Source organism: Macrotis lagotis, chromosome 3 (genome assembly GCF_037893015.1).
Source record: "Macrotis lagotis isolate mMagLag1 chromosome 3, bilby.v1.9.chrom.fasta, whole genome shotgun sequence".
Lineage (NCBI taxonomy): Eukaryota > Metazoa > Chordata > Mammalia > Peramelemorphia > Peramelidae > Macrotis > Macrotis lagotis.
In genome coordinates this window covers 97,972,772-97,997,177 of record NC_133660.1, presented here as the reverse complement: position 1 = coordinate 97,997,177, position 24,406 = coordinate 97,972,772, and the positions used below count along the sequence as shown (strand labels likewise).

The 24,406-nt window shown below is 35.9% G+C and overlaps 1 protein-coding gene across 4 annotated transcripts in view; it reads left to right on the top strand.

Moving 5' to 3' along the window:
* KLHL2 (kelch like family member 2) overlaps positions 1 to 24,406 on the top strand; it is a 142,272-nt gene that overhangs the window by 58,522 nt on the left and 59,344 nt on the right. Inside the window, exon 1 of one of the 4 annotated variants that reach the window (XM_074229013.1) lies at positions 19,271 to 19,457. The exons of the other annotated variants lie outside the window; for them this stretch is intronic. The gene's annotated coding sequence lies outside the window, so the exon portion shown is untranslated. Of the gene's footprint in view, positions 1 to 19,270; positions 19,458 to 24,406 lie in introns of those variants that run through there. 4 annotated transcript variants of the gene reach the window in all.

Sequence of the window (24,406 nt, the reverse complement as noted above, 5' to 3'; positions counted from 1 at the left end):
TTAGTTGAGGAATTCCCAGTGGAGAGTAAGGGACTCCAGATGCTCCTTTTTTGTGAATGACAAAATATGGACTGCATTAAGCCCCAAGATATTGCAGAGCTTTCTGGAAGAAATCTGTTATCACTTATCTGCACAGAAAAGACCAAGTGGAGGAACAGTTTTTATTATCCAGATTTTATCATGCTTCTGAATATGGAACAGACATTACAGATGTACAATTAAATGTGCCTGGAGTAGAAAAGGAAGAAGAAATTGGCCTGGTTTGCTTTTGGGAAATTGCAAAGCACTTTAACTGATCCCATGCTTCCAATGACAGCAAATGTCCATCTTTTTAAAAAAATATTTTTACTAGGGTTGCTATGTGGAAAAATACTACTTCATATTATACCTGGGACAGTTGAAGGATGTATGGTACATATAAACTTGTTGATGTGGTTCAGTCTTTTCAATTGAGCCAATCCTTTGTGACCTCATTTAGGGTTTTCTTGGCAAAGATGTGGTTTGTCATTTCCCTCTCCAGCTCATTTTATAGATGAGGAAAGTGAGGCAAACAAGGTTAAGGGATTTGCCCAGGGCCACACAAATAAGTGTCTGAAGCTTCATTTGTCAAGTCTTCCTGACTCCAGGTTCAGCACTCTATTTTGTCACCTAGTTGCTTATTGCATATGATCAGACCTCAACCTATAACTAACCAAGTCCTCTGAAGAATAGACATAAAGAAAGTCATCAAAGAATTGTATATAGCAGACAGAGTAGATGGATTTGTCACATAGTGAGAATGGAAGGATGGCATGTGGTTGTATAGAATGACCTTGTACCCTCTGGATGTGAGGAGAAAGTAAGGAAAACCTCCAGTACCTTGAGCAGATCCTCTGTTGAGTTTTTGGCAGTTTGTGGATGACAGTGACACAAGAGGGTCAAAGTTGCATTCTGCATTGATGGAGAGAAATCGCCCTAATCAATGAGATCATGCATACGTTTATATTTAAAGATCTTAGAGTTTGTATTAAAGGATAGTTAAAGAATAGCTAAGTATCCAAGATAGAGAGCCAAGGCATTCCATTATCTAACATACTCTGTTCCTCTATACCCATTTACTTTGGCTAATGATTATTATTTCGACCATTATGTTTACAGTTCATATACATGAACCTCTCTCTACTACCAAGCCATTCCTTACACTATTTTCCCACTTCCAAGAATTAATCACACCTGGTCCTTAGCACCCTGGAAACCCTTTTAGTAGTATACATAAGCCTAAACAGACATAGTTGATTAAATTTATTGGTTGCATATGTGCTTGTAAAATTTGCATGGGCTTTCTCACTCTTCTACCAGATTGAATTTAGGAAGGCAAACTCTTTTTCTAACTTACCCAAACAATAATCAGCAAATCCTCAATAAATATAATCTGTTGACTGGCTTGAACATCAGGAGTACATGACTATAAATAAAGGAGGAAACATTGCGTACTTATCCAGTACAGAGACTGAGTCAGTGGAATGGGCTGCTCCAGGGCAAGAACAGAGGAGATGAATTACAAAGCCTATTATTATAGGTAAGCCCTTAGAAAATTCAGCTGTTTCATTATGTCCAACCCCCAAGAAGAATTTTTTGCCAGTGAAAACTTGATTTCCCTTTTTTTCCTTACTTCTGGTTTACTGGGAACAAAAAAAAAATGTGGCTGTGTGTGTGTGATCCAAGTTCACTGAAGAGATTTGAAGTTATCTAGTTCTTTTGAGTCTTGTCTAAACAAAATATGTTACCGTCAGTCATCTGAGTGGTCAGAGAAAATTAAGTCCTTGAGTTTATAAACTTTTAATTTAAAATTGATAAGGGGCAGCTAGGTGGCGCAGTAGATAGAGCACTGGTCCTGAAGTCAGGAGGACCTGAGTTTAAATCCCACCTCAGACACTTAGTAATTGCCTAGCTATATGACCTTGGGCAAGTCACTTACCCCCGTTGCCTTAAATAATAAAATTTTTTTTTAATTTAAAAGTGGTAACTAGAGTGTTGTGTTGGAAAGATAAAAAAAATTAAGGCAAACTTGACATTTAATTGATAAAAAACACTCAGTTGATAATACTCCTTTATCTGTGCAAATCTATCTGTCCTCTATTTGTTCTATATCTTAGTCTTAGAGACTTGCCTGAACCATTGAGAAGTTAAGTGAGTTTGTGGGTATGCAAGTATTTATTAATCTGTAACTGTGTGCCTGATACATGGGAATATTAAGAAAGATAAAAATAGTTCCTCCACTCATGCAGTCTAGGTTCTCATTGGTTTCCCATATACCAACCCCAATTTAATGTACTTAAACAGTTTTCTATATGTTCTAATACTATAATCAGGGCAGGAACACACCTTTGATTGAGTCATAGAATTAGTTGTCCTGAACAGTATGCATTAGTCCTTCCTCCTATGTTCCATCTCCTTAACTTTATTTATGTACTTGTTTACTTATTTATTTTATTTATTCGTTCATTTATTTATTTATCTATCTATCTATCTATTTTTTTTATTTATTTTTATTTATTTATTTTAGGTTTTTGCAAGGCAAATGGGGTTAAGTGGCTTGCCCAAGGCCACACAGCTAGGTAATTAATTAAGTGTTTGAGACCCAATGTGAACCCAGGTACTCCTGACTCCAGGGCCGGTGGCTCTATCCACTGCGCCACCTAGCTGCCCCATCTCCTTAACTTTAGACTAAAGTGTCCCTCCCTGATTGCTACTGTCCTGTGTTAGAATTCCTTGAGGACAGGAACTCTCTTTGCTTTTATATTTGTATTTACAGAATTTGGCACTAAGTTTTGCAGATAAAAGTGTTTAATAAAGACTTTTCATTAATATTTTCATTAACACTTATATCCTGAATTTGTTTAAATATTTGGAAAATAAAGTAAAAGATTTTTTTTAGTCTTTTTTTGCAAGGCAGTGGGGGTTAAGTCGCTTGCCCAAGGCCACACAGCTAGGCAATTAAGTGTCTGAGGCCGTATCTGAACTCAGGTATTCCTGACTCCAGGACCAGTGCTCTATCCACTGTACCACTTAACTGGCCCCCCTAGAGTAAAAGATTCTTGCTGATGTGCTTCCATGGATATGGGCAGTGTATGAATACTTAGCTCTGTATTTAGATTAGATGGTCAAGTTGTATCCTTGATTATTAGGAACCACTTGTCACTCATTTGCTGCACAGTCATTTGAGAGAACTGAAATCTCTGCATTTAAAAACTCTCAAAAGTTTTTATTCTAATACTTACTACTTCCTAAAACTTTGGACCTACATATAGTAAAATGAGTGAAGGGAAGAAGATGGAATCTACAAAAAAAAGAGAAAAGAAAAAGCTTCTTCATCTTGAAAGTAACAATCATCAACAAATGTTTCATTATACAAAGAAGAAAAAGAAAGGCTCCTAAAAGAAACTGAACTTTAAAAAATATATACGTATAATGCTTATTAGAAATATACTATAGGGGCAGCTAGGTGGCGCAGTGGATAGAGCCACCGGCCCTGGAGTCAGGAGTACCTGGGTTCAAATCTGCCCTCAGACACTTAATAATTACCTAGCTGTGTGGCCTTGGGCAAGTCACTTAACCGCATTGCCTTGCAAAAAAAATTATATATATATATATATATGCATAATATAAGTATATGTACATATACACATATAAAATGTAACAAGGCTATAACAAAACTGCTCTCTGTCTTCTACATAAACCCCATTAAATTGCAGAAGTATATATAATCTAAATATAGAAAAGCTCATATAATTGAAAAAATTGGAAAAAGGAAGAAGGTATTTTAAGAAGGTTTTTTCACAACTTTGGCTAGGATGAAAATTCTTGCCTAAAGAAGGGATAAAAGTGATCATAAAAATTAAAGGGAACAATTTTGATTACATAAAATGGAAAAAAAAATTGTATAAGCACCATAAATGTAATGAATATTGAAAGGAGAAACCATCAGAGAAAATCATCACAGAATATTTATTAAAATTTTATTACAAAAAAAAGGGAATGGAGGTTGGGGATTTAGTTGGTTTAGTTAGATAGTTGATTATCACTGGGAAGTAAAACAATTTATATTACCAGTTTATGTCCTGGTTCATGAAACAAAACACTTCATTTTGCCACTTTACCTTTTTCTATCATAGTAGAAATTGGAAGTAATATTTGTACAAATGTACTTCACAGTGGACAAATACTTCATCATTAAAAGCATCTATACCAAAAAAGTTTATTAAAACTAATAATATCTATCTATAGCTAAAGAAGTGATACAAATAGATCAGAACAAGAATAATTTATTTTTTAGACAAGTGATTTGTATAGGTTTATTCTTCTCACAAGTAAGACTTTGAATAAGACTCTTGCGATCTCAAGTAACTTTCAACATTTGTATATCGCAGATGGTTAGAATATTTCCTTATGTATAATCATGATTTAATAGATGATTATTGAGTTGAAATGAAGAAGCATGGTTCCTTCCAAGTGATTGTTTAGCTTTTTTTTGACATGGGAGATCATTTTTGATATTGTCTCATCAAGAAATCTCTATTACATCAATTTAATTCAATTAGACAAATATATGAGTACAGAAGAGAAAGGGAAGTTTAATATAAAAGAATGCAAAGGAAAATAAACAGAACCAGGAGAATGAAGACTAAAACAAGGTAATTTGAAATAACAGTAAAGCAATTGATACTAAATTTTGTACAATTATAATGACTAGGTTTTAGCCCTGAAGAAGACCCTTCTTTTCAGAGATAAGAGCCATTGGTGTGGAACACCACAAATAATATCACCTTTTCCCCATGTGTTCATTAGTTTTGATAAAATTTTCTGCCCCCTTTTTTGGAATTGTATTTTTTTGAAAAAGCTTATTTATTTAAGGCAGTGGGGTTAAATGACTTGCCCAAGGGCACACAGCTAGGTAATTATGATATGTCTGAGATCACAGTTGAACTCAGATTCTCCTGACTCCAAGGCCGATGCTGTATCTACTGTGCCACCTAGCTACCCCTTTTGCCCATTTTTAAAGAAATGTCTTTCTGAGAGAGAGAAGGTATTGAAATACATTGAGAAATATAGATGATGTAAAAACAAAAGATAAAAAACAAACATATAATTTTATTTTTGAACCTATTTCTATATATTTTAACATTCACTTTTGAAAAGTTTTGAGTTCTGAAGCCTCCCCTTCTAATTTTCCTTTTATATTTTTAAGCAGTAATTAAGCATTATATTCAAGGTACTTTACTAGGTTATAGGAATATAAATTTTAAAAAGTTCCTGACCCTCAGAAAGCTTACATTTGCCAAGAAGAATATATTTGTATGTTTGGAATGCTCTCTCTTCTTTTGGTCTGACTATTGACCTTCATTGCTTCCTTCCAAGTCCCAATTTGAATCTATAAAACTACAAATTCCATCTTCAACAGGAAGCTTTCCTTGACCCTTCTTAATTCCACTGTTCTGTTAATTATTTACTATTTAACTTGTATATTTGTATATAGTTTGCTGTGTATGTCTGTGTGTGTGTGTGTGTGTGTGTGTGTGTGTGTGTGTGTGTGTGTAGCATGCATTTGTATGTATATAATGTTATCTACCCCATTAGAGTGTAAACTCCTTGAGGGCCGGGACTGTCTTTTGCTTCTTTTTGCATTTCCAGTTCTTACTACAGCCCTTACTGTAGTGCAGTACTGAATGAATGAAAAAACGAGCGAATATTTGTAAAGCACTTTACAAACTTTAAACACTATATACATGTTATCTACTATTGTTATTATTATTATTATTATTATTATTATTATTATTATTATTATTATTTCAGAAAAGTAGGTGGAAAATAGATTGACAAGAGTCAGTGGAGCAAGTAAAGTGAGCTGTCCCAAGGAACATTAATTTGGTAGTAATCTGAAGGATGGATTAGAGAGTGTCGAAAGTGGATGCAGGGGGAGATCATTTAAATAAGACATTTTACTGTAGTCTAAGAGGTGATGCCCTGAATTAGGGTAATTAGAGCGAGAGGAGAGTGGGTACAAGAGGTTTCAGAAGTAGAATCTTCAAGACATGGCAACTCATTGGATGCGGAAAAAATATGACCTGCCTCTCGTTTGTGTCAGCCTTTTAGAGAGATGACAATTGGTAATTCATGTAGGACATGCTGGGTAATATCTTTTAAATCAGAATATTTAATCCAAACCTCAGAGATGCTACATGAGAATTATTGTGTTTGCATGCAGAAGAATGGAACAGATGGAAAACTTATATTAACTCAACCTGCAAAGTGTGTGGGGGGAGGGGGAGGGAAGAGGAGGTCCATTAGATAACTAACTGGTTTGTTAAAAGATAAGAAAGCCAGAAACTTTCTTGGGAAATCAGTTTGTTAGGAACAAAATAAAAATCAAATAAAAATGGGAAGGCAACCCTTTTGTTTTGGACTGGTGTCATTTTAGGCAGCGGTGAACTATAGGAGCATCACTAATTAAAGTTCCATATGGCTTTAAATCATTAAAATGGGAAATCATTGAAGAAGTCCAAGCAGCTATGTCATCTTCAGTGATTCCCTCTGTGTTAAATATTAGCCCCTCAAGTGGACTTTCAAAGTCCTTTACCATTTGTGGTTTTTAGCCTATTTCCAAGCTCTCAGGCTGCTCTCCTTCACACATTCTGTGTTCTAGCAAGACGGATCTCCTTGCTTTTTCCTTGATTCCATCTCTAGCCTTTGCCTGATTTGTCCCCTTCCTTGCATCTAAGATATATTCCTCCTCACCTCCACCTATTACAATCTCTTACTTCTTTCACAGCCTAGGGCAGCTGCCACAGAATCTTCCCAAGCTCTTCCCATACCTTCTTTGAGTGCACTCTTCTTCCTCAAATTATCTTCACTTTACTTCTCCCTATGTATTCAGTAGAATATAAACTCCTTGAGGGGAATTTTCATTTTTGTCTTTGTATTCTCCTAGTTCCTAAAACGAGCTAGCACATAGTGATTTCCTGATTTATATAGTGATTTATAACTCCTATAGGTCAGCTATTCCTCTAGGAACTTATAAGTATTTTATAAAACTTATAAGTATTTTATAAAATTTCTTAGGAAATCCTTCCTTTAATTGAAAGTTCAGGGAGGCTATATGAGAGTTATTGCATTTGCATGTGAAAGAATAGAACAGATGAAAAACTTATTAACAGAATCTGCAAAGTATGTGGGGGAGGGGAAGAGAGAGAAAGAGGAAACTGGTTCAAGTCCATTGGATTGCTAACTGGTTTGTTAAAATGATAGGAAAGCCAGAAAATTTCTGTTATCAAAGAGCTTACATTTTAACACACATCTAAAAGTCTATTCATAATATCAACAAAATGAATAAATCCAATGTGGTTATAGGAGAGAGTTCTAGCAAGGGATCAGGAAATTGCTATACTGGCTATTGTTTTAGTTACTTTATAAATCTTTCTTGGTTTGAAGATAGAAGGTATTAAAGTCATAGATTGGTCTTTGTGTGTATCTATTGTTTTTGGATTGGATCTTGGATTTCTTTGGTGTAGGGAGCTCCTGATGAGGAATTTCTGCCTGTAACAATGTGCAAAACCCACTTCCATGATGGTCTAATTCAGGAGCACCTAGAATTACAAGGGTTTACTAACAAGGTAAGCAATCTGTCCAGGGTCACACAGCCAGTATGAGAACCTAAACATAGATCTTTGTAACACCAAGGCCATCATATTCTGCCTAGTATAATAATAATTTTTATATTTGCTGTATACTTCCCCATTAGATCAGGGAATCCTTCTTTTTGTATCCCTAATGAATGGCCTAGTGCCTTACCTAGAGTTGCCATTTAATAAATAGCCATTGTTGAATTGAGTTGAAACAAACAATCCTGGCTCCTTCTCAGTGATAAATTAGTTTTAAAGTCATGAAATTTTAGAAATAAATTGGTTTCGAGTACACTTAATTTTCAAATAACTGCCTTGTTCAGTGCAGTGACTATAACAAACTTCACAAATCTGGGTAATGAGTTTGAGAAGTCTCAGATAACAATAGGGTTCTTTGTATTGATGTCTTTTTGTTTTTCTACACCAACTTAGTTTCCTAAGTGTCCCTTTCCCCTAATCCTTTGAGCCATCTTATATAACAAATAACAGTTTTTTTTAAAAAACAGAAGAAAAAAAGAAAAAAATCCATCTAACCAGAACATCTTGCCACATCTCTTCTTTTGAGCCATGATTGTTACTTTTAGCAACAGGGTTTTAAAATCAAGAATTCACTTCAACAAATCTATTAATATTAATCTACTGAGTGTCAAACATTACAGAAGACACTGGAAATTTTTATACCCAATTTCTCCTCACAACTCTTTGGAATCTAACCAGTGATCTTCCTTTTATATCAAGTCTTCTCTCTTTTTTTTAATAAGTCTGGGATGTTTGTTTTTTTGTTTTGTTTTTAGTTTTTGCAAGGCAATGGGGTTAAGTGGCTTGCCCAAGGCCACACAGCTAGGTAATTATTAAGTGTCTGAGGCTGGATTTGAACTCAGGTACTCCTGACACCAAGACCAGTACTCTATCCACTGCACCACCTAGCTGCCCCTGGGATGTTTTCTTTGAATTACCCAAAGGTTCTATCAGTTCAGGAACTGTTGACATTTGAAACTGTATATTATTTTCATTTGAAGTTGATCTGTTAAAGAAACAAATTTCTGCTTATTTGATTCAGGAAGAACCTGGGGAGATAGCTTCCATTTTATACTGTATATAGCTTCTATGTACATTGTCTCCCTTAGTGGAATGTGAACTTGAATTTAGGGACCATGTTTTTACTGCCTTTTTTGTGGGCCTAATATGGAACATAATTCAAGTATTACAGTAGGTGATTTATAAATACCTTCCAGATAATGAGTAGAGAGAAGGCAATAGTTTAGGATAAACTATTTTCTGAAAACCTTCCTTGTAAGAAAACTTATTTATATGCTGTGCTGAGTAGAAATGTGCCAGATAGCCTGCTGTTTGTATTAAGAAGTCCATCAGTATGGTGCAGGGATGTAAAGTGTGTTTTTAACTATCTTTGGTGATTTCCCAGTTTTTCTATTTCGGATGCCTTGAGATAGTCCCATTGTTTTGTATGCCACTCTAAGGTTATTCTATAGATAATAACAGGGCTCTTCACCACAAAGAGGGTTCCTGTTGCTAAAAGGAAGCTTCATCCCTTAAAACACAGGTTTAGTGTTAAAAACACTGTTTCTGATGAGAGACATCAGGATAAATAATAGATAGAGAGATAATCTATTGGGAGAGAAAGGAGAGTATTGGAAGGCAGAATTATTTATGAAATAGTCAAATAATTTCATTGCCCATTTGGATAAGGAATGCTTCATTTTTTTTAATTTAGAAAAATAAGGCAATGGGTTCTTGGTTTTTGCCATTATGTTCTTTTTTTCCCTTCCTTTTCACTAGCTGTAGTTTAATTACCTCTTACAGTTTCAGTTTTTGCATCTCCAGAGATAACATTGAGAGACACATTTGGGAACAGAGTGTATTTTCTAGACCACTTTCACATAGAGTTGGGAGGAGAAGATTTGAAAGAATGTCATGACAGAAATGTCATAGAACTCTGGAAAGACTTCTGTTGCCCTGGGAGTAAGATAGTGTGTGGGGGAGTTTCTGCTATTTTAAAAAATCTCACACTGTGGCCTGTAACTTCTTCAGCCTTGAGCTACATACAGAATTGGTTGCTTTGACAAGAGAGCATAGCAGAAGGGAAACGGGCAATAGAAAAGAAAGGAAAGAAAATCAAAAAAAGGATAGGAGAAAATAAATAATTGAGCAGGTGTAGAATATTGGCATGTTTCAGGAGATGAACAGTATTTTACCCAATCATTTGCTTTTTCTTAGTTAATAAACAGCTAGATGGTATAATGGATAGACTCCAGGCTTGCCTGAAGACAGGAAGACTCATCTGTGTTTACAACTGATCTCAAACACTACCTGTGGGACCCTAGATGAGTCACTTAACTCTGTTTGCCTCAGTTTTCTTATCTGTAAAATGCCAAGAAAATAATAAATTGAGTCACCAGGAGTGGAAAACTACTGATATATGATTGAACAGCAACAGTAAAAATAATAAACATGGAGATTTCGTATTCTTGGCACATTTTAATCATTCCACTAATTATGAGGTGTTCTACTATATTCTCTTTAATAGTTTTAGTGTGCAGATTCTTCTGATGGGCCCTGTGACTATGAGCCATAGATTACCAGTTTGAAAGATTTAAAATTGAAGTGATCTAAAGGATAGTGGGAAGTTATTTTGTAATTAGGAGGATATGGCACTCCATTAATAATGAAGATTGGCACAAATGGAGTGGAATAAGAGATAACATAAAAGATTTCTAGACCTACTTCCTTATTTTACAGAGGAAGAAACTGAGGTACAGAGAGGTCAAGTGATTTGATATATATGACCAGAAAAGATAGGTTGATCATATAGTAAGAACCATGGATAACCAGTGGACAGTTAACATGCTCCATTTGAATTTCTACAATATTGAGAAGTCAGTCCCCCACCATTTTTAGGCAGACTTCCTATTGACGAATATGAACCAAAGGAAAACAGAATGAGGAGACACAGATAGGTTACAATTTTCATCATGGAAGGAATACTTATGTCTATGAGATCACAATTTCATTGATTTTTGTCAGTTATAGGATAATAATTATAATAAAAAATTTTATAGCAATTTAAAGTTTCAGGGTAGAAAGACTTTTAATGCTATTAATAGGAGGTGTGGAGATCTGTTGTCATGATATCATGCCTCCTCCTTTCCCAGAGGGCCCATCTTCTCTTTTTTTCCTCTCTCTTAATTTTTTAATTTAATTTAATTTTTATTTTCAGTCTTAAATTCTCTTGTTCCTTTTACCCCTCCCTCACACATTGAGAAGGCATGAAATACAATACCCACAATACATATGAAGTCATGCAAAACCTATTTCCACATCAGCTATCTATATACTTTTAACTTGAGAACTCTTGACTTGGAAATCAATCTATAACCAGAAGTGAATACCACTTTTAGAATGAAAGTCTTTGTGCCTAAAATGTGTTCTCTTCCTCCTTCCATTCCCTTTCTCTCTCAATGCCAGAAACCTCCACTAGTATAGGAGCCATTATAAAATTAACCGTTGGGTGTATAAAATTCCTTCATTGTGCTGTCATTGTATTGGGTGCTAGAGAGACAAATACAAATATGAGCCAATGAGCTTAGATTCTATAAGGGGATAAAACATTCACAGAAAAGTAAATTCAGAATTTATACAAATTATATACACAGCGATTAGGAGTGGAGGTTAGGATTACTAACATCTTTAGGAATAACTTCTTGAAGGAGAGGGATCTTGAGGTAAACTTTGAAGGGAGCTAGGTATTCCAAGTGGTAGCGATGAATAGGGAAGGCAATCAAGGGATAGAACTCAGCTTGTGCAAAGAAACAAGAGATGGGAGTCAGAGGGTCTTTATGAAGAATAGAAAGAACAAATTGGTATGATGGATAATGATGTTTAAACATTGTGGAAAGATAGACTGGAGCCAGATTGAAGCTTAAAAAAATTTTGTTTTTAACCATATTTTCTCCCCTCTGAGACTGGTCACATCAGCCTGAGTTTTTCCATTTTCCTTTGTCTAAAATTCCAATAATTAAATTCATTTCACTTAATCAACAGCCTTTTAAAAAATGCAACAAGCACTATAAGGGATATTAAATTATTTCATTCATTGTTTTCCTAATGCTAAATTATGAGGCAGTTGCACTGTGAGAGAAAGCAGCACTTTGAGAGTAGGCTAGGTCTTGTGGTCAGTAGAGTTCTTAGGATATATTGAGTCCATTAGCCCCAGTCTTCCTCCTATCTAGCTTCGGGATTCAAAATGTAAGTCAGATGATGGTTTTATCATTGGGTCTGTTCATTATTTGACCTTAGAGCAACATAGGATGACTGATCCCAATTAGCAACTTCAAATAGTATGGGACTAGTAAATTAAACCCAGTCTTCTTCCTGTCATATTCAGAGATTTCCAAAGCAAGTTAGATGTATAAGATATAGATATATAGATATAGACATATATCTCACATCATCATTTCTGCTTCCAAAGGAATCATCCCATAATATTTCCTATTTGTGCATGTAGACTGGTCCATGGTGTGTTAATGGGGCCCAATGTCTTATGAGTTCAAGGAGTCTGGACTACTGCAATTTGTTGAGCTTGTCACCCTCATTTTCTTTGTATTGCCACAGAGTGTCCTATATTCTTTTTAATCAGACAGGACTTGCAGGGACCATTCTTTCCACCAAACTCTTTTCTTCCTCCTTTCTCAACTCAGTTCAGTTCATCTCAGTTCTGTTCACTGGGAATGAATCCTTAGAGCAGGTATTCTGAATCTTCTTATCCCTTGGATAAATCTGATGACTTCTGTGAACCTTTGTCAGAATTATGTTTTAATTGCATAAAAATAAAACACATGGAGTTACAAAGATCAATTGGTCTAAAGTAACGATATTTATTTAAAATCATCTAAGGTCACAGACTCCCTGAAATCTATCCATAGACCCCTTGGGGTTCCGTGGACCCCGGTTGTATTTCTGTGCTAGATTGTTGCCATATTCTTAGACAAACAAAGGCTTAGGAGAAAGTGGAGTACACACTTCATAGCTTCTCTTCACTCATACCTGTGCAGAGGCATCTGTGCTAAATTGGAGAATCCCATGACCTAGATTTAGGTTCTGGGTCTTTTACTTATGACTTTAGGGAAGCCATAACCACTATGAGTCTCTGAGTGCAGATTGAAGCATGTTTTTTTTTTCCATTCTCTTTATTTTTCTTGCTTTTTTCCTCATCTAACATGGCTGTGTTAAAATATGTTTGCATGTTGCTCAGTGAATGGGGGAGAGAATTTGGAATCAAAAATAAAATTGTTTTTAAATTTAAAAAAAAAGGAAAAGGGAAAAGTACATAAAATAAATAAAAAAGTATTTAGGAAACATTACAGCTTGCAGAATCAAAAAAAGACTTGAGATAGCCTTATTCTTGAGCCAGTTCTTATCCAGGCCTGTCTAACTTTTCCCCCTTTCCTTGGCCATTATAATAGGATAGAGAAAGGGATATGGATGTATGCGAGAGTCAACTTTTTGTTATTGCTGAGTTTTTCCAGAGCTAGCCTTGTACCCAGGAAGGAGAAGACAAATTTTTTCCTTGATCCTGCTGTCCTCCATGGCTCCCCTTCAGAATTTAATTTCACACTATCATTTTTATAATTCAGCAATATTATGAATTGAATAGAATTTTTTGAACTAATCTGAGAATCAAATCACTATTTATCACATTATTTCTGTGAGAAAATAAAGTCTAATTTCAAAACCACCTTTTGACAAACTTCCAGGAGGTGGGTTTTAAGTTGGACGTTTCCTGTAAATGTGACTACCAGAGGTCATGAATACATGTAGGCATATTCTCATTCAGTATTCAGCAAGCACTTGACAGTGCCCATTCAGTCATCATGTCAAACAAAGTTTTCTGTACAGTTTGAAAAAGTGACTGTAAAGTTCAACGATGTCTGCCATGTTTATCTCCATTTGGGCTGTTGCCTTTTCTGAACAGATTTTTAGAACAGCTGCACTTCCTTGTAGGTAGCAGGCTTTTCCTGGCACCCAGGGATATTAAATTTTACATTAGCAGGTGTTTGGGGGTATAAATTTTCAGTACCATATAATGGTAGGTAAATTAATTAAATAATTACATTTTATCTAATCCAGTAAATATTTATGAAGTTAAGCACTGGAGAAATAGTTAATAAAAAAGAAGTCATGCCCTCAAGGAGTTTATCATCCAAAAGGAGAGAGACTACACATAGAAGGAGGTGGGAAAGGCAAAGGGAACCCATACAAGGGTATCTTGTTCCATAGAGTTAACACCAGACATAGCAATAGATGCAAAGCAGAGTGACCCAAGAGTTCAGTTTCTGTCCTCTTGAAAGGAAGGCATTAGGAGTTTGGTGTCAGTTAGGGTTTAACTTAGCAGCATGGTAATGAGTTTAAGAAGTGATAAATTCATTCTGGGAAGGGTATTTTAATTCATGAAATTGAAAAGAGGCAGGGCAGCAGAAGCAAAATGGAGAATTATTGATATATACAGAATAAATTGGAGAGGGGAATAGATAGGGGCTTTTTGTAGAAGGTGAGATTGTAGCTGAATCTTGAGGGATGCCAGTAGGCAGTGGAGATGAAGGAGAGAATTCCAGGTATACAAAAGGATAAATATAAGGTAGTTTGAGAACACAGGCAGCAGGACTTGAGATCACAAAAGGCTTTCTATAGAAGGTGATGCTAGAGTTATTATTGGGTTTTTTTTTAGGTTTTTGCAAGACAAATGGGGTTAAGTGACTTGCCCAAGGCCTCACAGCTAGGTAATTATTAATTGTCTGAGACCGAATTTGAACCCAGGTACTCCTGACTCCAGGGCCGGTGCTTTATCCACTGCACCACCTAGCCCCTCCATTATTGTTTTTAAGGAACATATTCTATGAGGTGAGGTTGAGGAAGAGAACACATTTTAGGCACAAAGACTTTCATTCTAAAAGCAGAGCCTCCTGGTTGAAGATTATTGAAAAATCAAAGCAGATAACATTTTGAGAAGAATGGTCTGCAATGAGTGTGGAAAGATAGCTTCAGTAAGATTTCTAATCTAAGAGTGAGACTTGAGGAATTTATATATGATTATAGAGGCAATAGGATGCCTTTATGATTTATTGAATAGGAGAGTAGAATATCAGATCTCCATTTAAATAAAATTATTCGGGCAATATTGTGGAATATAGATTTACCTGGGAAGAGAACAGCATCTTGGATTAAGATGCTGACTGTATTTAGTAATAATAATAGTTGTTCTCCATTCTCAAAGAAGATCATGACATCAGGGAGGTGATGCCATGACAAGCACATGAATTGGATTTGAGTGAGGGGGTGCTGTGCTAAGGCACGAACCTTACTTTCTCCTCCAGAGTCATCTGGGTCCAGTGGCCGAATAGGAATCAGGATGACTGGAGCAAGGCAATCAAGGTTAAGTGACTTGCCCAAGGTCACACAGCTAGAAAATATCTAAGACTGGATTTGAACGCCCATTATCCTGACTCCAAGGCCAGTGCTTTATCTTTTGTGATTTAGTAAAGAAAATGAGTCATATTTGATATAGATGGATATAGGAAAGGCAAGATTTGACAGTTGATTTGGATATATGGGGTAATGAAGAGTGAGGGATCAAAGGTAATGTTGAGATTACACACTTGGGAATCTAGAAGAATTAATGCCATTGCCTACCAATATAAAGAAATTTGCAAGAGGGGTGGGTTGGGGTGGGGGAAGATAATGAGTTCACTTTTGAACATGATAAGTTTGAGATGTCTTTGTAGCATCCCATTTAAAACATCAACTAGATAGTGATGTAAGGGTGAAACTTGGGAGGACTGGATTTTGAGAGCTGGCAGTCAACCTGCATCAAGGTGATAATTAAACCTATGAGAGCATTTGATATCACTGAGAGAATATGGTCCTACCGTGGCTCTGTGAGTCCATGAATGCTCTGTGATTTTTTTTTTTCATCCATGTGAAGGAATTTCTTCTACCAGTGAAGAATGAGATCTAGTCTAGCTAGTTGTTTCTTAGATAAGAACTAGGAAATAGAATTGTTTAATGCACTAAAGATTAATTCACTTGCCTAGCCATATTAATAAGTATCAAAGGCAGAATTTGAACAAAGATCTCCTGACTCCAGTACTCTGACTCCAATAACACAGACTGAGCATAGTGATTAGAACTGTGAGTTCATTGGTATAGGTAACATCCAAATGAAGAAACTGCATCCACCTCTCCTTACCCCCTTTCTGTATTGGTTGCCTGAAACAGACGGTATGCAACGAAGGCAAGACATGAGGCAGGTTCTTTGTCTATCAGACCATGCTGCCTCTCACCAAAGGAATATTAATATAGTTCTTCTTTGAGTCGGAGATTTGAGCTATTCAGTAGTTTCTTCTAGTAAGAGATTGCTCTGGATTTTAAAAGTCTGTTGACTTAAAATATTTTCTTTTTCCCCAGTGGGGTAAATGCCCAAGCCGAAAATAAACTACAGCTACCTAATAGCCAGGCAGAAGGAGTATACTTGCCAAAACAAAACATGTTGCATGTAATTTGGCTTGTCAGACACCGTGCAGTGGGGTGAAATCGTCTTGCTTTGAATGCACAGCTGGTGTGAAAGTATCTTACGAATGCTAGCTGTTTCCCTGAAATGATTTCCATGCCTCACATTCTACTCTCTCTGACTGTGGAGTGGCAGTGCTTCCCTTTTCTTGTTCTGCCCATAAGGCATCTTCTTCATTCTTTTTCCTAGACTAAAATACTCTAGCCTGGTATTTGTCTTCCTGATTTAGAAGTAGCCACCAGTTAAGATAAAAAGCTGTTCAGGACTTCTTACCTGTTTTACAAAAGGATAATATTTAGGTTTAAATTTGATGTCACTCACCCATGACTCTTTTGCTCCTTTTCTTTGTCCCACTATTTAAAAGTATGAATGTTAACCAAAACAGTAACAGATGAATCAGAGTCTCCCACAATCCCAGTTGAAAGGTTACCACATTCAGACCCATAGGTAAATAAGAATCCTTTCTATATTCCATATAAGTGGTTACCCAGTCTCCATGTGAAGACTTCTTGGGACTTGGAACCTACTACTTCCTGAGGGATTGAGAACAGTGTTTACTTTTGTTAAGTCCATTTCAAGTGTGTCTGACTGTGACCTCATTTGGGGTTTTCTTGGCAAAGATACTGGAGTGGTTTGCCATTTTCTTCTCCAGCTCATATTGCAGGTAATGAAACTAAGACAAACAGGGTTAAATGACTTGCCCAGGTAGTAGTAATAGTTAAGTATCAGAGTCTTCCTGACTCCAAACCTGGCTCTCTCTTCACTGTACCATCAAACTTCTAACATATAAATGTTAGCTGTTATTTTTAACTAAGCACTTAAACTATATTTGAACATGTTGCTTTAGAATCTTAAAATTGTTTCAAGGTCACCATTACCAACTCAAGACTAGGATGTCTTCTTTAATGATTATCCAAGGAACATAAAATGGTTTATACAAATGCTGCTGGGAAAGGGTTAACCAAGAATCTAGAGATGGTGGGAATATTCAGTCTCTTCAGTTAGTCATTATTATTAAGAATCTACCATGTATGGATCAGGCACTATTCTAAGTCTGGTAGATATGATGAAAGACAAAAGACAGTCCCCTGGATTTAAGGAGCTTATTATCTAAAGCAGGTAACACCTTGCAAACAACTTCAAACAAGTTACACATGGAAAAGCTAGAATTAATTGAGGGAAGGCACTAGAATTAAAGAGAATTCAGAAAAACTTTTTTATTATATAAATATTTTATTTGTTTTCCAATTATATGCAATGGTAGTTTCTAAAAATCATTTTTTGCAAGGTTTTGAATTTTGCAATTTCCCCCCCTTCCCTACCCCTTCCCCTCAACAGAAGGCAATCTGATATAGTCTTTATATTTATATCCATGATATGTATAGATCAAAAATTGAATTTGTGTTGAGAGGAAAAAACAGATCTATAAGGAAGAAAGAAAACATTAGAGATATCAAAATTATGTAATACATAAGAGTTTTTTTTAAAAATTGAAGATAATAATCTTTGGTCTTCCTTTAAACTATAGTTTCTTCTCTGTATACAGATGGTATTCTCCATCATGTATCCCCTAAAATTGTCCCTAATTATTGCACTAATGGAGTAAGCATGTCCATCAAGGTTGATCATCATCTCATGTTGTTGTTAGGGTATAAAATGTTCTTTTAGTTCTGCTTCTCTCACTCGGCATCAATCAAGTATTTCCAGGCTTCAGAAAAGTTTCTTTTAGAAGGTAGAAGTTTAGCCTTAACTTGGGGACACTGAGGCCCAAAGAGATTAAATGACCTGCCCACAGTTGCCTAGGTAATGAGGAACAAACCCAGGATTCAAACTCAGGTTCTAGGCCAAATATAGATTAATAGATAACTCAAACATCCTGATCCATAATAATGTTATTTTTTAGTATAGAACACAACCCATCTTTGTCTCCTTGTCATGTTCTATTTTTATTCATGAGGTCCTGTAAATCTTCCATAGAACATCTCCCCAGTGACCTAAGGTGCTTTGGGTCTTTTAAAACATGCCAGGGGTACTACCGGTGCATCTTTCACATTCTCCATCTTTTACCCCTCACTAGGCTACACAGCTGCACCTAGCATGCCAGATAACTGAGTTAATTATATTAATATATGTGACCATAATAAGCAAGTCACTTAAACCTCTCAGGGAATCCGGCAGTGCCATAAGAGTTTGGAGGTTACACATGAGTTGTCAGTCAATGTCACAGAAGTTTCCTACACCAGGAAAATTGTGGGTCTTGGTAGCTCCTTCTTCCTCCTCTCAGTAACATTTTAGAAATAATGTTAGAAATAATAATAATAATAACTAGTGACAGATATCCAAGGAAAGCAAACAGAATTTATTTTTTTAGAAATAGAATAAATAAAAATTACTACATTAATAGTATGTTATTTTTTCTTTCTTCCAAAGAACTGAAATCAGTCATTTTTTGGGAAATGAACTTGTCTGACATATATTAAGTTGTTGATTTCTTGACAGTCACAAAATTCAATCTGGAATACTTGAGTTTGAGAATTTAAAAGTTGAGAAATTAACTCTTTCTTTTGACATTTAAAAAAAAAAGCCAGTTCATCTATTTTCCTGCTATAGAACTTCATTACTCAACATGCATTTTGTTAAGAAGTTACCTGGAGGGGCAGCTAGGTGGTGCAGTGGATAGAATACCACCCTGGATTAGTTCAACTGTGACCTCAAACAATTAATAAATATCTAGCTGTGTGACCTTGGGCAAGTCACTTAATCCCATTGTCTTAAATAAACAAAATTAAAAATAAATTTAAAAAATAAAAAGAAGTCCTGGAGTCAGGAAGACCTGATTTCAGAGCCAGCCTGAGTGATAATGGACAAATCATGTATCTGTCTCACTTTTCTCATCTGCAAGATAGGATTAATAATACCTACTCCTGACATTAAGGATTAAATGAATTAATACACTGAAAGCACTATATGAGCATTAATTATTATTATTTATTATTTTTACTGTGTGTTAGGTACTGGCTTTCTGACTGTTCCATGAACAAGATACTCCATATTTCCACTTTGCGCATTTTTTCTGGATTTCCTTCAACCTGGAATACTTCCCCTCCTCAACTCTGCTTACTGACCTTCCTGGCTTCCAGTTCAAACTACATTTTTTTCCTCTTTTTTTTTTGGCAAGGCAGTTGGGTTAAGTGACTTGCCCAAGGTCACAAAAGCTAGTAAGTATCAAGTATCTGAGGTCAGATTTGAACTCAGGTCCTCCTGACTCCAAGACTGGTGCTGTATCCATTGCACAACATGGTTGCCCCTCAAACTCCTTTTTTTTTTTAACTGTAAGCATTCCCTGTACCTTTCTTCTGTTAATTATTTTCTCTTTATCCCTTAATAGAACTTATTTTATATATATTTGTTTGGTTATTATCTTCCCTATTAGGCAGAAAAGTGCCTTTTGCTTCCTTTTGTATCCCTAGTGATTAGCACAGTTCCTTTCACAAAGTAAACACTTCATAAATGTTGATTAATTGATTGCCATGCTAAGCTCTGAGTATACAGAGACAGAAATAAGATAGCCTCTGCCTGCCCTCCAGGAGCTTATTTCCCCAGATAAATAAATGCAAAATGCATACAAACTAAAAAGATAAATAGATTAAAAAAAACATGAAGGATCATGTTTGTTGGGCCCAGGTAAGTTTATATCCAGGTTCTAGCATGTTTCAGAGTCTGATCCACAGAAAAACCCAAATGATATAGAAAGGATAGAGGTGGTGATGGAGAAGGTCTTAATAAGTACAGAAGAGGAACAGAAAAACTGAAGGTTGACAGGGAATATAAGACAGGACACCTTTCAATTAACCAAAATACCTGCTTAATATGAATCCCCATTCCTGGACCATACACAACTGGGATAACCACAGAAATTTTACTATACTCTTTCTCATTCCTCCTCTTTTGCCTCTGCTTCATCTTGTCTTCCCCCTTCAGAATCCCCTCTACAAATATTCCTCTTTGTACTCAGGTAGCTTTAGTTTTTTTGCAGAAAAATATATGTTTTTTTTGTTTTTGCTATTGTTAATACTAAGACACAGCTCTTTGAGAGAAGAAAGTCTGCTGTAGTACAGACAAGTGTGGGCAGCTCCTAATTAACTTGAATGTACAGTTAAATTTGTTTTTTTAATCTACTGTCCTTAATTTATTCTACAGTTGCATTTCCTAGTGCCTTATTATTGGATACAAGAATAATTGGATTTAAAACTAAGAATTAGCTACAGTTGTGATTTTTTTTTAAACTAAAACAAAACCCTTATACTGAGGTATTTCATCTCTTAGAGTCCTCTTCCTCTATAGCTCTTTCAGTCAGCCTAAGTCCAGGGCAGATGAGGTGAATTCTCCCATAGGTGTTCAGCTTTTCTAAGGGAAACATGAAGCTATTGTTTCTTGCTTTTGTGTGCTCTGGTTATTGAAATTTATTTTTAGTCTTTTCAGATGCCATCCACCCACTATTAAAGATGTTTATCTTGATTCTATTTTTCTTTTTATTGAAAGGCAAGCTGTGCAAGCAAGATTTCTTCTGTAAGAAATTCTTTTGGTTTTCCTTGGGTATCTGTCCCTGGTTATTGAGCAGCTTTTCTGGGCAAATGACTGGACTGTGGGTTATATCTTACTGTTTTTTCTCATCAGTATTTATCATTTTTTTAAAATTAGAAATAACTGGATTAAAAAATATTAAAAGGCCAGAGCAGAAATACTTCAGTAGAGAGGAAGTTTCCCAAGGGCAGGAGGGAAATACCTTCATATCTTTTTAGTACTTGGAATATGTTTGTTGAATTGAATTGAATTTTTCATTCAAATACTGCAAGCATCCCTCTCACATTATTGCAGTAAACAGATCTCAATTTATTAAATGTCTGTCTTAAGAATGTAAATTTTTTAAAATTTTGCTAGCAATCTTGCTAGGTTAAATTATGACCAAGAAATTTAGCAAATATTTGGCTTGTCCAAGGCCATTTTGCACTTTTAAAGTTCCTTCCTTGCTATTAAATGATTGCAAAGTTTTTTTTTGTTTTTTGCTTTTAGGTTTTTTTATAAGGCAGTGGGGTTAAGTGGCTTGCCCACGGCCACACAGCTAGGTAATTATTAAGTGTCTGAGGTCAGATTTGAACTCAAGTATTCCTGACTCCAGGGCCAGTGCTCTAGGCACCACCTAGCCACCCCCAGTTGCAAAGTTTTTAATCCAGGAACTTATGTCAGCCTCAAGGGATATTGTGTATGGTAGACTTGTTCTGTATGGTTTTGTCTCTTGGTTAGATAGTATAAGTAGCTAAATGCTAGATTTAAGAGGCAGGAAGACCTGAGTTCAGATCATTCCTCAGATACCTGCTTATCTATGTTACTCTGGGTAAGTCACTAAACCTTTGTCTGCCTCAGTTTCCTTATTGAATTTAGGATAATTACAGCATCTACCTTTCAAGATTTCTATGATGAATTAAATTAAATAATATGCATAAAACATCTTGCAAATAAATCTTAAAGCACCTTATAAATGTTAACAGCTGTCAGTTATTATTATTACTGTTATTATTATTATTATCCTGATTGTTGTTATTATATCAGCTTATAATATCCTCAGATAATATTATCCTCATATTATTATATGACCATTGCTATAGTCATCTGATTGAAAACCTTGCCGTTGTAGATACGGCCACCATCACCATAGTGGTGACTGATGCTGGAGAATTATAATGTGTTAGCTTGGAGAATGACTATGAAGCCAATAGAAGAAGATTCAAGACCTTCTTACTGACACCTCTCTTATTGATTAATTGATTCGGTCTGATTGATTCCTGATTTACTCTCTGTTGTTTTGTAAAAGATATATTTGTGTTTGTTTCTTTTTAACTTCATTTCCAGATCCATGCCTCTGTCCACCTGTCTGTTATAGCAAGAAAATACAATTAAAGTTCAATGACAATACAACATAAGCAACATCCTATATCCATTGTTTCTTACCTTTCTTTTCTTAATGTATTATTTATTCTGTTAAATATTACCTTATATAATCATGCTTTATTTTAACATTGTTTTTAAAATTTGGAGTTCCAAACAGTCCCTCCCTCCAGTCCCTCTCCTATTGATTGAGAAAGCAAGCAGTAGAATATTGATTATATATGTAAAGTTACATAAAACATATTTCCCTATTAGTTACTTCCCCACCTTACTCCTGAGAAAGAGTAGTAGAGTTCATCTTCTGTTTTCTGAAACCCCGATTATAGACCAGTGTATTGTAGTTATTTCTTTAAAAATTTGGGCTTAGATTCAGAGGACTGTCAACTCAAACCTGAATCTGACACCTGATGGCTGTGTGACCAAAGTCCCACTTTCCTCATCTGTAAAATGGACATGTCCTTCGCTTGCTGTGGGGGAAAAGGCACTTTGTATTATGATTATTACTCTTTGCTATCAAGAGTACTGTCTGTATAGCTTTTGACTGATTATACTCACTGATACTCAAATCCTCCCAGAATTGAACACAATGGCCTCTTCTTCAAGTGCTCATCTCTTTGGTGTATCTTATGTGATTTAAAAATTATTGTGATTCCCCATGAATAACAGGACTCACACTTATTCTCTTGTCCTGGAATGATCATCTGTCCCTAGGATTGAGCAGATAGAGACTACAACTGAGCCCCTTACCCTGAGCTTACTCACTGAGTGATTGATTGTAATTAACTGTGTCTCTATTTCTTCCTAAGAGAGAAATAATAGATTCAGAGAACAGTAAGATTTTTTTTTGGACATGATTAAGAAAATAATTTACTTTGCTTGACTATCTATATATACATATATACAATGTCCTTCTGCAAGACACTCTTTTCCCCTTGGTCTTGCTTTTCTCATCTGTAAAATGACAAGATCTCCAGTTTATTCTAGTTCTCCATTCTATGAGCTTCTTGAAATATATTACTATGGAAAGTAACTGATATTAGAATAATATTTCTTTAGGGAAGAAAAGGAATCAGGACAGATCTAGATAGGTGCTTGAGCTAAGTGTAGTAGAGGATTAGGGATTCCAAGAGATAGCCATGGAGAAGAAACATGGAGGCTGTAAATGAAACATCATAAATGTGGTAAGCAGGTAGGCAGGCTGAGTCCTGTAAAAATCATTTTTGTTGGAAAACTAGAGCAGAGTCAGATTGTGAAGGACTGTTTCGTTTTATCCTTAAAGCAAGCTTCTGGAGAGAGGTGAATGGGAGATTCTCCTTTCTTCCTGGTGCTGACACTCAGTAAAGTGACAGGGAGGGGGTTAAACAGTGGCAGCAGGGTCCTGAGCCAGGACCAGCATGTAGCATCCCCATTCTTTATTTTCCCTGTCTTTGCCTCTTCAGACTGGGCTCTTCGCCTCAGAGAAGCAGGGTCCTTTGAGATGGGACTGGAGGTGTGGTGAGTAACAGAGTGGGTGAGATAGTCCCATGACTGCTCTGTTTGACTATGAGGGGAATCTAGAGTAGGTAAGACTGGGCCTGTGTGTATACACAGTTAAACTGCCTCTAACTAAATGTCCGCCCCTTGATTAGACTGAAAATGAGCCTCGTTTGTGCAATTGCATGGGGCTGGAACGATGCCTTGAGGGCCACTTTCTCAAGTTTGAGGCTTATGCACCTGCTGAATTAAATGTCTACAGTATTATACACCTTGGAATTTACTTTACAGCTGCTTCAGTGCCCAATTATACCATAGAAGAAAAACCTACAATTTGAAAATAATCAACTAATTATATCCTTCCACTGAGAATCCTTTTCATGACATAATGAAGCAAGTTTTACACATTGCAAAATGGTTTGGCTGTAATAATTATAATACTTTCTGCTTCTGTTATGCCTCTTCATGGGAAACTTGTAAAAAACATACATTTTTGAGTATTTTCTTTTTCTATTTTTAAATTTTTTTATAAAGTACTGTAGTAGCTGGAATCAAGGGACCCATGTCCTGGGAGGTTCCTCCCTTCCCTTCTTCTTCCTTAACTAGATTTCCAACCCAGGTCAAGTCACTATAGCTGGATGGCTGAGTAAAAAGAATGCTGAACTGAAGCCAGGAATATCTACCAAGTTTGAACTTTGATCATACTGCTTCTGTGACCCTAGCAGCTAATTTAACTTCTTAGGGCCCT